This window comes from Anser cygnoides, chromosome 2 (genome assembly GCF_040182565.1).
Source record: "Anser cygnoides isolate HZ-2024a breed goose chromosome 2, Taihu_goose_T2T_genome, whole genome shotgun sequence".
In the NCBI taxonomy this organism is placed as follows: domain Eukaryota; kingdom Metazoa; phylum Chordata; class Aves; order Anseriformes; family Anatidae; genus Anser; species Anser cygnoides.
This window is the reverse complement of record NC_089874.1, coordinates 113673360-113685722: the sequence shown is the minus strand read 5'-3', so window position 1 is coordinate 113685722 and position 12363 is coordinate 113673360. Positions and strand designations below refer to the sequence as shown.

Genomic DNA, 12363 nt, shown 5'->3' with positions numbered 1-12363 from the left:
GAAAAAGAAGGAGAAAAAGAAAAAGAAGAAGAAAAAGAAAAAGAAGAAGAAGAAAAAGAAGAAGAAAAAGAAAAAGAAGAAGAAGAAAAAGAAGAAGAAAAAGAAAAAGAAGAAGAAAAAGAAAAAGAAGAAGAAAAAGAAGAAGAAAAAGAAGAAGAAAAAGAAGAAGAAAAAGAAGAAGAAAAAGAAGAAGAAAAAGAAGAAGAAGAAGAAAAAGAAGAAGAAAAAGAAGAAGAAAAAGAAAAAGAAAAAGAAAAAGAAAAAGAAAAAGAAAAAGAAAAAGAAAAAGAAAAAGAAAAAGAAAAAGAAAAAGAAAAAGAAAAAGAAAAAGAAAAAGAAAAAGAAAAAGAAAAAGAAAAAGAAAAAGAAAAAGAAAAAGAAAAAGAAAAAGAAAAAGAAAAAGAAAAAGAAAAAGAAAAAGAAAAAGAAAAAGAAAAAGAAAAAGAAAAAGAAAAAGAAAGAAACGAGAAAGAAAGAAAAAAGAGAAAAGAGAAAAGAAAAAAGGAAAAAGGAAAAAGAGAAAAGAGAAAAGGAAAAAGGAAAAAGAGAAAAGAGAAAAGAAAAAAGGAAAAAGAGAAAAGAGAAAAGGAAAAAGGAAAAAGGAAAAAGGAAAAAGGAAAAAGGAAAAAGGAAAAAGGAAAAAGGAAAAAAGGAAAAAAGGAAAAAAGACTAAGAACCGACCACAAACCAGACAACGACAAACCAACGAAAATTGCAATCTGACTTCAGCAAAGCGCTTCCCTTACGCCAAAACTGCAATTCTCAGATTGAATTATTATTTGAATTATTGAATAATGTCAAAATGTGGGGGCTCTGCTCCTGCTCGGGCTGACGATTCATTACAAAACGTTAGAATATCTCCCAGAGCGGGTCCGACCAGTTCTGTAAATTAAACTCCTGCTGGAAAAAAACAACAAACAAACAAACAAAAAACCCACCAGCACCAACAAACCCGACGTCAACAAATTCAAGGCACCACATCAGAGGGCGGCAGGCTGCAGTTAGCGGCTCGGGGTAATTAGGCAGCCCATTAACAAATAGCCTCGCTCCTCGTCGCCCTAAAAGGGAGGCCGGTGCCTCCTGCTCCGGGAGGCAGGCGCCCGCGGGCAGGGTGGGGATGCCGGAGCTCGGGCTAACCCCAAATGTCACCGACACGCTGGGCAGCATCTCCCCGTGCTTGGCCCCCAAAAATACCCTCGGGGGTATCATTAAAAAATGCGGGGGCTCCGGGGTGTGGGGATGAGCAGCAACCCCCCTCTTCTCACCCCACACTTCCCTGGGAAAGGGCCGGCGCCCCCCGCCCCTCCGCCGCACGGGTAAGAAGAGAGATCCCGACTCCCCTCGCCCTTTTGCTTCTCTTCACCCCCCACTTTTTTTTTTTTTTTTTTTTTTTTTTTTACACCCCGTCGGTGTTAACGCCCTGTGCGCAGTCAGAAGGATAAATAAAAATAAATACGTGGACGTGCCGCGATTTCCACTCCGTACATGTAACGCCCGAGGTGTTCGTCCCTTTCCCTTAAGCCTCCAGGAGCAAAGAGGCTGTGCAAATAATTCACAGTTTTCGATTCTTTTAGGAAAATGCTGCTTTCTGCCGCCGTTATTGCCGGTCGCATTGAATTTGCAACTAATTCTTAAAGGACATCCGTATTTTCAAATAATGAAAAGCGCATTTAGAAAGCCGGTTGTCCCCAAAGATGGTTGTAACGGGGTGGCTGCAATGCATTGTTCCGCTGCCGTTACTGATGTATTCTAAAATGTCACAGCCAAATGAATTTCAAGGCACCAAACTACTCTACTTACATCCCGATTAGATGGCTGTGAGCAAGAAGTGCTGCGGTCGGTTATACATAAGGGTGGTTTTTACTCTCTGTAATAATTTTTTTACATTTATTGTCATTGATGGGCATAATACATGTGCAAGGAATTAAAGTAACACAGTATTGGCAAAGTATGTGGGAATAATCCAAATGCGTTTTCTTTTTCTTTTGCTCTTCAGTATTCATAATATGGACAGAGTTACCAACCCTTTTCTTGAGTAACCACTCCTCCAAGTAAATCAATGTGATGGCAAGGCTGTACAGGGACCAGCATTTCCGAGAAAAAAAAAAATAAAAGGACCTAGACATTTTCAATAAACCCTGAACATAATACCAAGCAACTGTATAACAAGATACCCTCAGGGATTTACGGCTAACATCCGTTTGCAACCAGGATCACATCTGGATCATGCTCTTAGCATTTAGTGATGACAATCCAATATAAGTTCAGCCATACACAACTGTAATATCTAGCTGTGAAATAAGGAGAAAAAAATGTTTTAGGACAGATTTACACATGCTGTATGCTTTACTTCAGCTTTGCAGCAGTTCATTTTCATTGTTATGACATTGCTGTAGGTTAGTTTTTTCTGACAATGAAATCATACATGGATTTGAGTGCATGTGAATCACTGCTTGCAGAGAAGCCTTGCTTCTGTAATTTTGCTAATTTATCTGATCCTTAAAATCGTTTAAGACTACTCATTTAGCTGGAATTTGTCCTCCCTCACCATGACCAAAGAATAAGAACAAGTCCCGAGAACGAGAGCTCTGTGGAAATACCTGGAGAAGCAATGAACCTTGCAGATTGCTCTGCTGGGAGGTTAGTAGTGTGAACTGCCACATGGCCCTTCAGGTCACGACTGCGGCTTAACCAAGCTGGCTTTAAGCAAATCCTGTCCCAAAGCCCAGATCCGTATGTGGACGCCTAATGCAGAGGTTTCTGCTGCCACAGCTCGGAAGGCATTGGTCCCAAACAAACCCAGGCAGCTCTAACTCAGCAGCTCCCATAGTTCCTATAACAAGCTTAGCAGCTTTAAGGGCAAGGTAGATGCTCCTTTTTTCATGTCGGGCTCTGGCGGGTTAACAGCACCCCTTTACGATGCAGATGCCATACAGTTGCATGACTCTAGGGATGGCAGAGAAGATACCTCCTAGCCCCGTGGCTAGCACAGCCCTATAAACTTGCATTGTTCTTGCTGCTGGGCAGCAAGGTGAAAAGAGCAGTTTCAGCAACAGCATCTCGTGGCATTGCAGCTAAACCCAACAGAGCCCCAGTCGTGCTTGCAGATGAAAGCTCAGCAGTGCTCAGCTGGCTCGAGGGCTTCTCTCTAGCAGAGGACTTGAGGTTGTAGCTGCTATTCGTTCCCCGCTCACACTATGTCCTCCAGCTGACTGTGTGGGCTGATTTCGAAGTCCTTCGTCCTCCCAGTGCCACACTCAGGCAGCTCCCATGGTCCAGAGTTTTCTTCTGTGAGGTTAAGTACATACAGCACACGGCAGGAGGCTGGAGACAGGCACATGGAAGTGAGGTGGCAGCAAATATTCACGCTGATACTCAATTCTTACATATTACAAAAGGCAAAGGGTATAGCAGGATTTTGGGGGCACCAATTTCTGACGGCTTGCACAGCAGGAAGGGGGCAGCTGAGGGAAGCTGTCAGCATTCCCCCAAATGCCCCTACTATGACAGCCATGTGGTACCAACCAGCCTGCAATGACCATAGCTGTAGGTAACGTTACATAAACCAAAGCGTTTCATTGTCTACGCAAAGCCATAACTCTTCCCTTCATATCAGTTAAAACATCTCCTTTTACCCAAAACAAAGTTTTTCTCTCTGTTTTTTTAGTTATTTACCCTGGTAAGGGACCAACTGTGAAATAAATGGGTTCATTTTGAGAGGATGGAGCAAGTGCTTCAAATTTTCCTCTCCCTTTCAGTTTGGCTGATGGGGTCACACCTGGGGTGGCAGGAAAGGTCTGTCACATCTGACACGTCACAGCCTGGATCAGAAGCCAATATCTCAGCACCTTGGCCCTATACAGGCACCAGAAAACATGGCAAGCCTCTCATTTTCTGTCCAGTGACCAAGGTATGCAGAAAGCAACAGCCCCTGAACTGCCTTAAGCTACCCAGTTTGTGCTTCAGGTTTAAAGCTGGAAATATATTTTCTGGAAAAAGTAGGGACCAACATGAATACTTACAAAGACGTTTCACTCAGAGAATTTGAGGGTAATGTAATTCAGCCTAAACCCAGACTTTAAGCCGTACTCTTCTTCTAGTTTCTACCCCCTACAAGAATAATTATTACTGACCTCAGAAACCCTGCCTGCTGCCGGTGCTAAGTTTTCATATCGGCTCAGTTTTGCTTTTGATAGCTTCAACAGAGTCGCTGAATGACATTTCCTTTAGTGGGACTTTTCCAAACAAATTAACTTCATTTCTGCTTGCAAGAAATAGAAAAACATATTTTGCTTGTGCTTGCTTGGAACTATGTGTGCCTGTGAGGTCCAGAGGGTGACACATCTTCCACGAGTGTTTCCTCTCATAAGCGTAGAGAGGAGAAACTAATGGCTGTGGGCTGTAACTACTAGAAAGCTGAAAGTAAATACTCTCTACAAAAAATATGTTGCCCAAATCTACTCACTCGAATTTGGGAACATAGAGCCGACTAGGGTGAAGCTGCAGGGAGAAGCAGAAAGCAAAACAATTAAACCCGAGCTGGAAAAGGAGGCCCGCTGAAGGTATCAGGGTGACTCCCTTGGATGAAATGAGGCCCGGCCCTCGGAGAGCTGAGCCGAGCGCTAACTGAGAGCAGCTAGGCCAAATCCTTCGCGTTGGCTGGGCATTTTGGATAGAGCCAGTGTTATCACAGTGAAAGCAGAGTACGTTCCCTGCTTTGTTATGGTTAAGGGAGAGAAATGCCACGCGGGTGGGGAGGGGGGCTAAAAGGGACCATCTCACTCAGGGCTCAGTTGCTGACCGGAGCTGGGGGATAACACCCCAGGGGCTTTCAGGGGCTGGGGCTGGCTTACGGGCAGCTTCGAACCCACCCAGTTCTTCGTACAAAAGCAGAATCCAGCAAATCTAGAATTACACCTCACTAAAAAGACAGTACATATCTGTTGTAATATTCAACCTTATGGTGGTTCCCAGTGTCTGTCAAAATTGTACCGCTTAATGGACTGAATTATTTTATCAGCCCTCTATTTGGAAAGCAGGATCCTGCTGTGTAAAGCTCCAGAAGTAAATAAAGCCTAATGATTAAGGACCAAGCTCCAGTGGGAGTTTTGCTGGAGAAAGGCCTGCACAAGTTGACCTAGTTAATTAAAATGTATTAAAATGCAGTTCCCTTTACATCACTACACCCTAGCGTCAAGCTTAGAATCACCAAGTTTGTTAAAAGCTGAGCAAAGTGGCTCATCTGTGGTCACCTCTTGGTAAAAAAAAAAAAAAAAGAGGCAAAAAGATACTTTTAGGGAAATGTGTTTATAATTAAAATAAATGTAGTGGTCTAAATGAACAGTACTGACAGTATTAAAAAGGATAACGACTTAATTATTTTTGTTGATGTCAGTTATTCATTTTTTGGGCCATCAAGCTATAAACCAGGGTAATTTATTGACTGCAATATGAACTGGAAATGTGCCATATTATTCAAGAAAAAACAATACACTGCAAAAACAATACAGAGAAGAGGTAATTTGTACAGAGTTCATGAGACAATTATATCATCTAATTACGAAACTGACTCACTATGCCCTTGGCTCTATTTAGTAGAAGAGAATTGAAGGACGTATTAACATACTGAGAGCCTAGTAATTTAAATTTAAATCCTGACTGTACACCCAAGCATCCAGGAACTGGTGTGATCCAGCACATAGATCAGGAGTCCTGAGGGAGTATTCCTTGATTTGTGACTCAGGGTACTACTTAATTTTTCAGTGCACTGGAAATTAAACCGCCGGCCCATTTTGCTGAAAAGTGCTTTGAAACTCAGTCAATATCACAGGGGGTCTTTTAAGAAATGTCCACCAAGTTTCAACACCAAAAATATTTAAGTAATTAATTATTGATTTCGGAACTAGACAGCAGTTTGAAAACTGTCTGGATTTTACGTGCTTCACTGGTATTTCTGCTGGTGCAGTGCTTCTCTGGAGCAATCCAGCAGTAACATTTTTATGCAAGCAGATGTGTTTCTTGTTCAAACAGAAGCAAATCACTGAAATGTCTGAACTGTAACATATAACCAAGGCTATGCACATATAACTCACTCTCTCACAGCAAAGCTCATCAAAGCTCAGAAATGACCAAGACCAAAACAAAAGCAAGTTGTTGAATTATTCCTCAAATTGCCAAGTCATATCTGCACTGCAACCTTTTGAACTCCTTTCAGATGTGTTTTTCCTTGAACTTTCTGTGCTATTTAAGGAATGTACAAATATTTTCTTTGTTGATCATGTAAAAAATAATCATTAAATAAAGCTTTTTTTCCCCATCTTTTCTGATGTTTCTTATTCTGTTTACTGAGCATTTTGTATTTAAATAGATTTTAGTGGGTGACATCTAACCATACTACCAAATTTTGCAGGAGGCTAATGATTATAATGAATATTCATTTATAAAACAGGGAAAACCTCAGTGTCTATTTGTTTCTATTAATAATAATGCTGGCTTGCACACAACACATTCTCAAACTATGGCCACAAGGGTCTAGGAGCTAGAATAGCAAATGGAGAGCCTGGGAGCCTTGGGTCTGACTTCGGCCCAGGTAGGGAAGGCATAATTCTCTGTACTGGAGGGTGTCCTTCTACATTGCACTGGCTTTGGTGCAATGTTGGCTTAAGCAATCCCCTCCCAGTGCCTGGAGGGACTCCTCTGGCTGGAGGAGTCACACTGGTGCCAGCCCAACAATCCATGGCCTTCTCCAGTTGTGTTAATGGAATTACATGTGGGACCAGCATGGGAGAAAGACCACTGAAGTGGTTACAATTAAAAACGTCTCCCTCTCTCCTCCTCTTGCAAAAGGTTTATTTTTAACTTCCATCACTTCAGTGCTCTGATTTAAGCACTGTCCTACACGGAGTTGTTTTGGCACGAATGAGGAGGTGACAACTACAGGCCAGAGCTGGGAACAAGCATCTGGGGCAGGGGCTGGTTGCGGCAGTTTAGCTGCCAAAGGCAGTGGATCATGGGACTACGGTGTGACAGTTCATTGTATGTATGAACTTAAATTTTGCATTTCCTGACTGTTTTCGTAGCCACGAAGCTTCTCTGCTGCAAATCCCTGGTACTGAAGTGCTGCAGCAGTGCTGTTTTTCTATCCCAATGCAGTTCATTTACACTGGAGATTTGCAGTCATGTGAGTTTTATCGTGGGAAAATACAGCGTAGGCAAAGCCTCAGACAAATCATGAGGCCTATATCCTTAAAGACATTTATTTAGATAGCTAACATTCAGTCAGTGGAAGGCCTAAATGGATGGGTTTAATAAGAGTCATGAAGCTGGAGACATTGCCTTGTCCATAGGGTAACAGACACCTACACCCCCCAGCTGTGATTCCTTGTGGGTCTCTGATCACAGTCTTATTTATTTTGCTTACATGCTGAGGATGAAGCTGTATAAGTGATTCAGGACTGAGTAAGAACATCTCCTAAGTCATCCTGGCCAGGATTTAGGGTTCTTCCATTTTCTCCCTCAAAGTAAAGGCCATGAGTCACTTGCTGAAATCTCCCAGGCCTCCTTTCTTATCTCTCCAGCTTCCTGCCACTCCATGAACCTCAGGTGATGGTGGCCCTTTGATTTCTTCAGTCCTCTGCCTGTGATATCTGTCTCTTGAGGACTCAAAAGCTATAACCTAATTCAAATTTTTGCATATGGTTTTGTAAGCGCTTGGGCAAACTTGCATAGCCTTTAACACAAAGGAAGTCAGATAATATCTAATCTCCTCCGCATTAGGGTAAAAGTGTGTTCCTAGCCCCTTCCAATGGATTCTAGAGAAGACAACATAGTATACCCATTCTACAGTTCCCTAGATGAAAAGCAATCATCCAACTTGTTCACTTGTGACAGCATCATGGCGTGACCTCATCCAGAAACCACTGAAGTCAATGGAAGAAGATCCAATTCACAAGGGTTTGGAATTTTCCTTTAGTGCCTCAGGTAACTCGCCTTCACATCACAATTTGCTTTTTGAGCCTCTACCATGTTAATCAGCTGTTATTTTTCCTTCCAGTCTTGACATAAACTAGGGACTCAGAAGATTTTTTTACTTGTGACCTGTGCTCTCACCACATTTAAGCAGTGTCAATTTTTTCAATAAGACCTTGTTTGCCCACACCAGCATGTTTATTCTCTCCTGGTCCACATGCACTTTTCCAGTACTCCCTGAGATTAGTATGCATTATTGTAATGCAAATAAATTAAAAATAAAATAATGCCATGGTGACTACAATGGTGCTCGTCCATGGCACTGTACTGTCTCATAATGGCTTAAGCAAAATACCTAATAAAAAGTAACCCCTGAAAGTGATCTGGCTCCTGAAAGTATGACTTTATGATGGAATTTTCCTGAAGGGTGGCCCAGGCTTGGCTGGACCAGCTTGAGGGCCTGCAGTCCTTAAAAAACCTTTATGGAGCCAGAGTCCTTCATTCTCTGTAGAATTAGCCACGGAACCGTACCCTCAAAATATGGTGAGATACAAACTTCCTTCCGTGTCCACCTACTTCATGTTTATTTGCCATTTTTAAACCCCTTCCCATCACACAAGGAGAATACACTCTCACTGATTTCAGTGACTTTACCTCTACTGTATTATATTTGCCTGTGAACCTCATCCATGTAATTTCTGTCTTCACTTCCCAGAGGTGAAACATCAAACAACCCATCCAGGGCACACAGAATCTCTACACTCACTCTGGGGACCACAACATGGTATATAAACTTTTTTTTTTTTTTTTAATAGTGTATTTTCCTAGTAACGTTTACATAGCCACCAAGTTGACAGCTATTTCAGAGGTGACTCATATTACTCATAAAAAGCCATCAACAAAGCCAGCCAAAATTCTAAAGAAAAAAAAAGAGAAGGGCAGACAGGTAGCTGATCCATTTCAGAGCTGCCAGGTTATGACCCGAGGCATGCTTTTGTAGGAAAGGCAAAAATCAGTTTTTTTCCCATATCATAGAATCATAGAATATCTCGAGTTGGAAGGGACCCACAAGGATCATCGAGTCCAACTCCTGGCTCCACAAAAAAACTACCCAAAAAACAAATGAATACGGAAATCTAAATGATGGGCATACAGTTGCTGCCTGCTCAGAAAGCATACTCAAGAAGAGGACTGATCTCACACAGTCGTAGTGGATGGTAACAAGCTGCTGGATGAGCGATACTGAGTCAGAGATCCCCCTACTGTGCTCCCTTTCCTGGCTGTAGCTTATGTAACAGAGTAGAAAGAAGCAAAACCCATGGAATAATGAAGATGAATGCAATAAATATACCCAAGCCTGTCTACTTGTTTTAGTGGTTAATGCCACTACAGAAACCCTGCAGGGCTTTAAGCAATTTTTAGTGATGAAGATTTATGAAGCCCTTTTAAAAACTTCATTAAAGGGTCAGAGAGATTTAAGTGGCCTTGCAAGCTCTGCACTGAGCCAAGAGATTCACTTAGCAGAAACTCAGCCAAAACAGTGCGTGGAGAGCTTTCTCGGAAGGACTGCCTCACGAGCCCTGGGCTAGGGGGGACGATGCTTGGTACCCATGGGGTTAGGTGGCACAGCGTGCTGCCCAGGTCCCACACAGGGCTGTAGCACTTAAGATAGTCAAAGGAAGCTGTTTAGCAAAAGGAATTACTATGAATAGGATTGAGACCGGTGTAATCTGGTAAACCAGCCAAGTCTGCACACACTGTATCACTCGCTGCTCACACATATCTCTTCTTCCAGATTCACTCATTTTGTCTATAGTAGGTTAAAGTACTTCTGTTTGGATGCATTCCTCCTTCTGCCTGCATCCCTCCAGATCATAGCACGCAGCCTTCCACACTGATGCCCCACAAGCAGTTGTTTAGGGCTGTGACTATTTAGATATAAATAGCAGCACTCAATAATCTGGCAATTGCTCCCAGCTATGAAAATGTAAATCAGGTTGGCCTGTTTGTGTTTCTGAGGGAGAGAAGGTGGTGGTGGTAGGTGGGAAGGGGAATGTTCCTAAGGGTGCTGCTGTTATCACCACGAGCCAGGGAACGTTTCATCTGCACCCTGCAGCACCTCACCCAGCTCCATTCCACTGCCGCTGGCACCACACCAATCTTGTAAGGGTGGCTCATGGACTTATGAATTGGGTCAACCCCCTAAAAAACATCTCCTGGATTTTTTTTTTTTTTTTGGAGGTGTGCAGCAGAAGAAGCTCTGGTTGCTGGCAAAACTGGCATACCTTTCTGTCCCAGACAGCAGACAGCAGCACTCAGAGAATCCTACCAAAAAAAAAAAAAAAAGTCCCTCCTTTTTTTTTTTCCTCCCATCCCCAACATCTTAAATACCTTCAAATCTAAATACCTTCACCAGGATTTGAAGGGGATTCCTGAGTTTTAGCAGTGCATTACTGGAAGGAGAATCTCATAAAGGAGTCAGCTTTCACAGTTTCAGGAGAGCTTGTTCATACTAGCTGTCATTGAGGAATGCACTTTTTACACTTGTGAAGCTTAAAGCACCAGCTTTACACCAATTGAAAGGGATGGAGGGAACTGAGCTCTTTTGAACAGCTGCTACACAATCAGCTTTCTAACCTGGGGTGTTCTCCAGGAAGGGTTAAATTTATGATTGATGCAACAGGCAGTGCCCAGCCACCTCTCTGGGTGCTAGCACTATCTGGCACAATTTTAGCATCTGCTAAAAGCACAGCATTGAGTCTCCAGCCTCCAAAGCAACCCTTGGCAACACTTCCCAAACAGCTGTTCAATACAAGTTTCATTATTAATACACGGTATAAGGAAGTATAGCCACCGTTACCTACATCCTGCAGCGTTTCTTAGAGGAGCAAAGGGCCTTACCTTGCTATCTTCATTTGAATACAATTATTTTTGATGCACGTCTGATTGCTGCATTCCTGAAGCCAGCAACAAAGAAAGGAGGTGTCCTCACATATGCAGGAGCACAGGGAGATTTGCTAGCGAGCTGATTACTGCTCACAGGAAGGAGAAGCCTCCCTCATGACACTGAGTCATGAGATCTCAGCACTGACAAGAACTACTAGAGAAGAGCCAATTGCATAATATTGTGAAGAAGAGCAATTAAGTGGCTTCGTTGATACCAGCTTCGCGTGAGCTGCATGCTGCAAATAGCGACTTCATTCACGCCATCCCAGCGACACACTGGAGATAGGACGAACCAAGATAATGACATTTTGTGATGGCATTGTGGGGAACAGGGGACCAGGAATTTTTCCCTTCTCTCACTGAAGACGTTGTTTTGATCTAAAAATCTGCTGAGTGTGCACTGTTGCTGCATTTTTAAGATACCATTTTAATTGCTCCCTGGGTTGTAGGGCATAGGGAGATTTTGGCAGTAGACAAAGGCTCTTCCAAGGCATATGCCAGGAGAGCAGAAGGAACCTGCTCCAAGCAGACACACGGGGTTAGCTTACTTTATTTTGATGCCTCCACACCAGGAGCAATGCTCTCGTGTGTCCCATGGGGGCTGGGGACACAGGGTGACAAAGAGAAGCAGCGGGTGGCTCGGGCACACTGCGTCTTCACAGCCCCGAGGTGCAGCACCTCGTGTCCCTGATGCTCCTGGCCAGCTGCCACCACTTGGGGTGTGTTGCAGGGGAGCAGAGCTGTTCTGGGGGCTGCTGTCTATAAGGCTGTGTGGCTCCGGTAGGCAAAGCCCTAACCTGTATGGTTTAGGGCAGTAGCGACCACAGGGCGTAAAAGCACTTGGAGGATTAGTAACAGCTCCAGCTAATAAGTTCACAGGGAATTGTACCCTGGTCCTTCATCTGGAGCTATATTCATAGGCTGCTAATGTAGGAAATGTCTGAGGTGACAGGAATCCATGAATCAGTGGCCCATTTGCCATTGTTTTCTTTTTTTTTTCTTTTTTTTTTTCTTTTTCCATTTTCCACATACAGAACAATACAGGTTGTCATAACATTATTTAGAGGCTTGCGCCGATCCCCAATTAGCACTCCTAAGGCTTCTGCTTGCTTCAGGTTTCTGAGTGAAACAAAAGATAAAACAAAGCAGAACACAGCCCCGCTTTTTCTTAAGCCAGTGGGAACTCCGCCAGCATTTAATTTTTTTAATCTGGTTTCCTCAGCTAATTTAGTCACGTAAAATTAGCAGCCTCAAAAAGGAAAGTGCAAGTGTGCATTAAGCCTGTAATACCCCAAAGTGGGTTATGTTTCCCATCAGTCCCCTCGAGCAAAGCCTGTACATCTGTGAAGCACCAGATTTTTTTTAAAATTATTTTTTTTCTTTGTGGCAAAGATTTAGCAACAAGTGAGAAGCAAAGTTTGTTGCAAGCCTTCTTTCAGGCTTTGGTTG

General features: G+C 43.0%; 1 long non-coding RNA gene across 1 annotated transcript; it reads right to left on the bottom strand.

Annotated features, from left to right (window-relative positions):
• Positions 1-1065: 1065 nt before the first annotated feature.
• LOC106037622 (uncharacterized) lies at positions 1066-11446 on the bottom strand. Its single transcript, XR_001208139.3, has 2 exons — positions 10870-11446; positions 1066-3324 (listed from the first exon to the last, which is right to left on the bottom strand). It is a non-coding gene; the product is annotated as an uncharacterized lncRNA (long non-coding RNA).
• Positions 11447-12363: the final 917 nt, after the last annotated feature.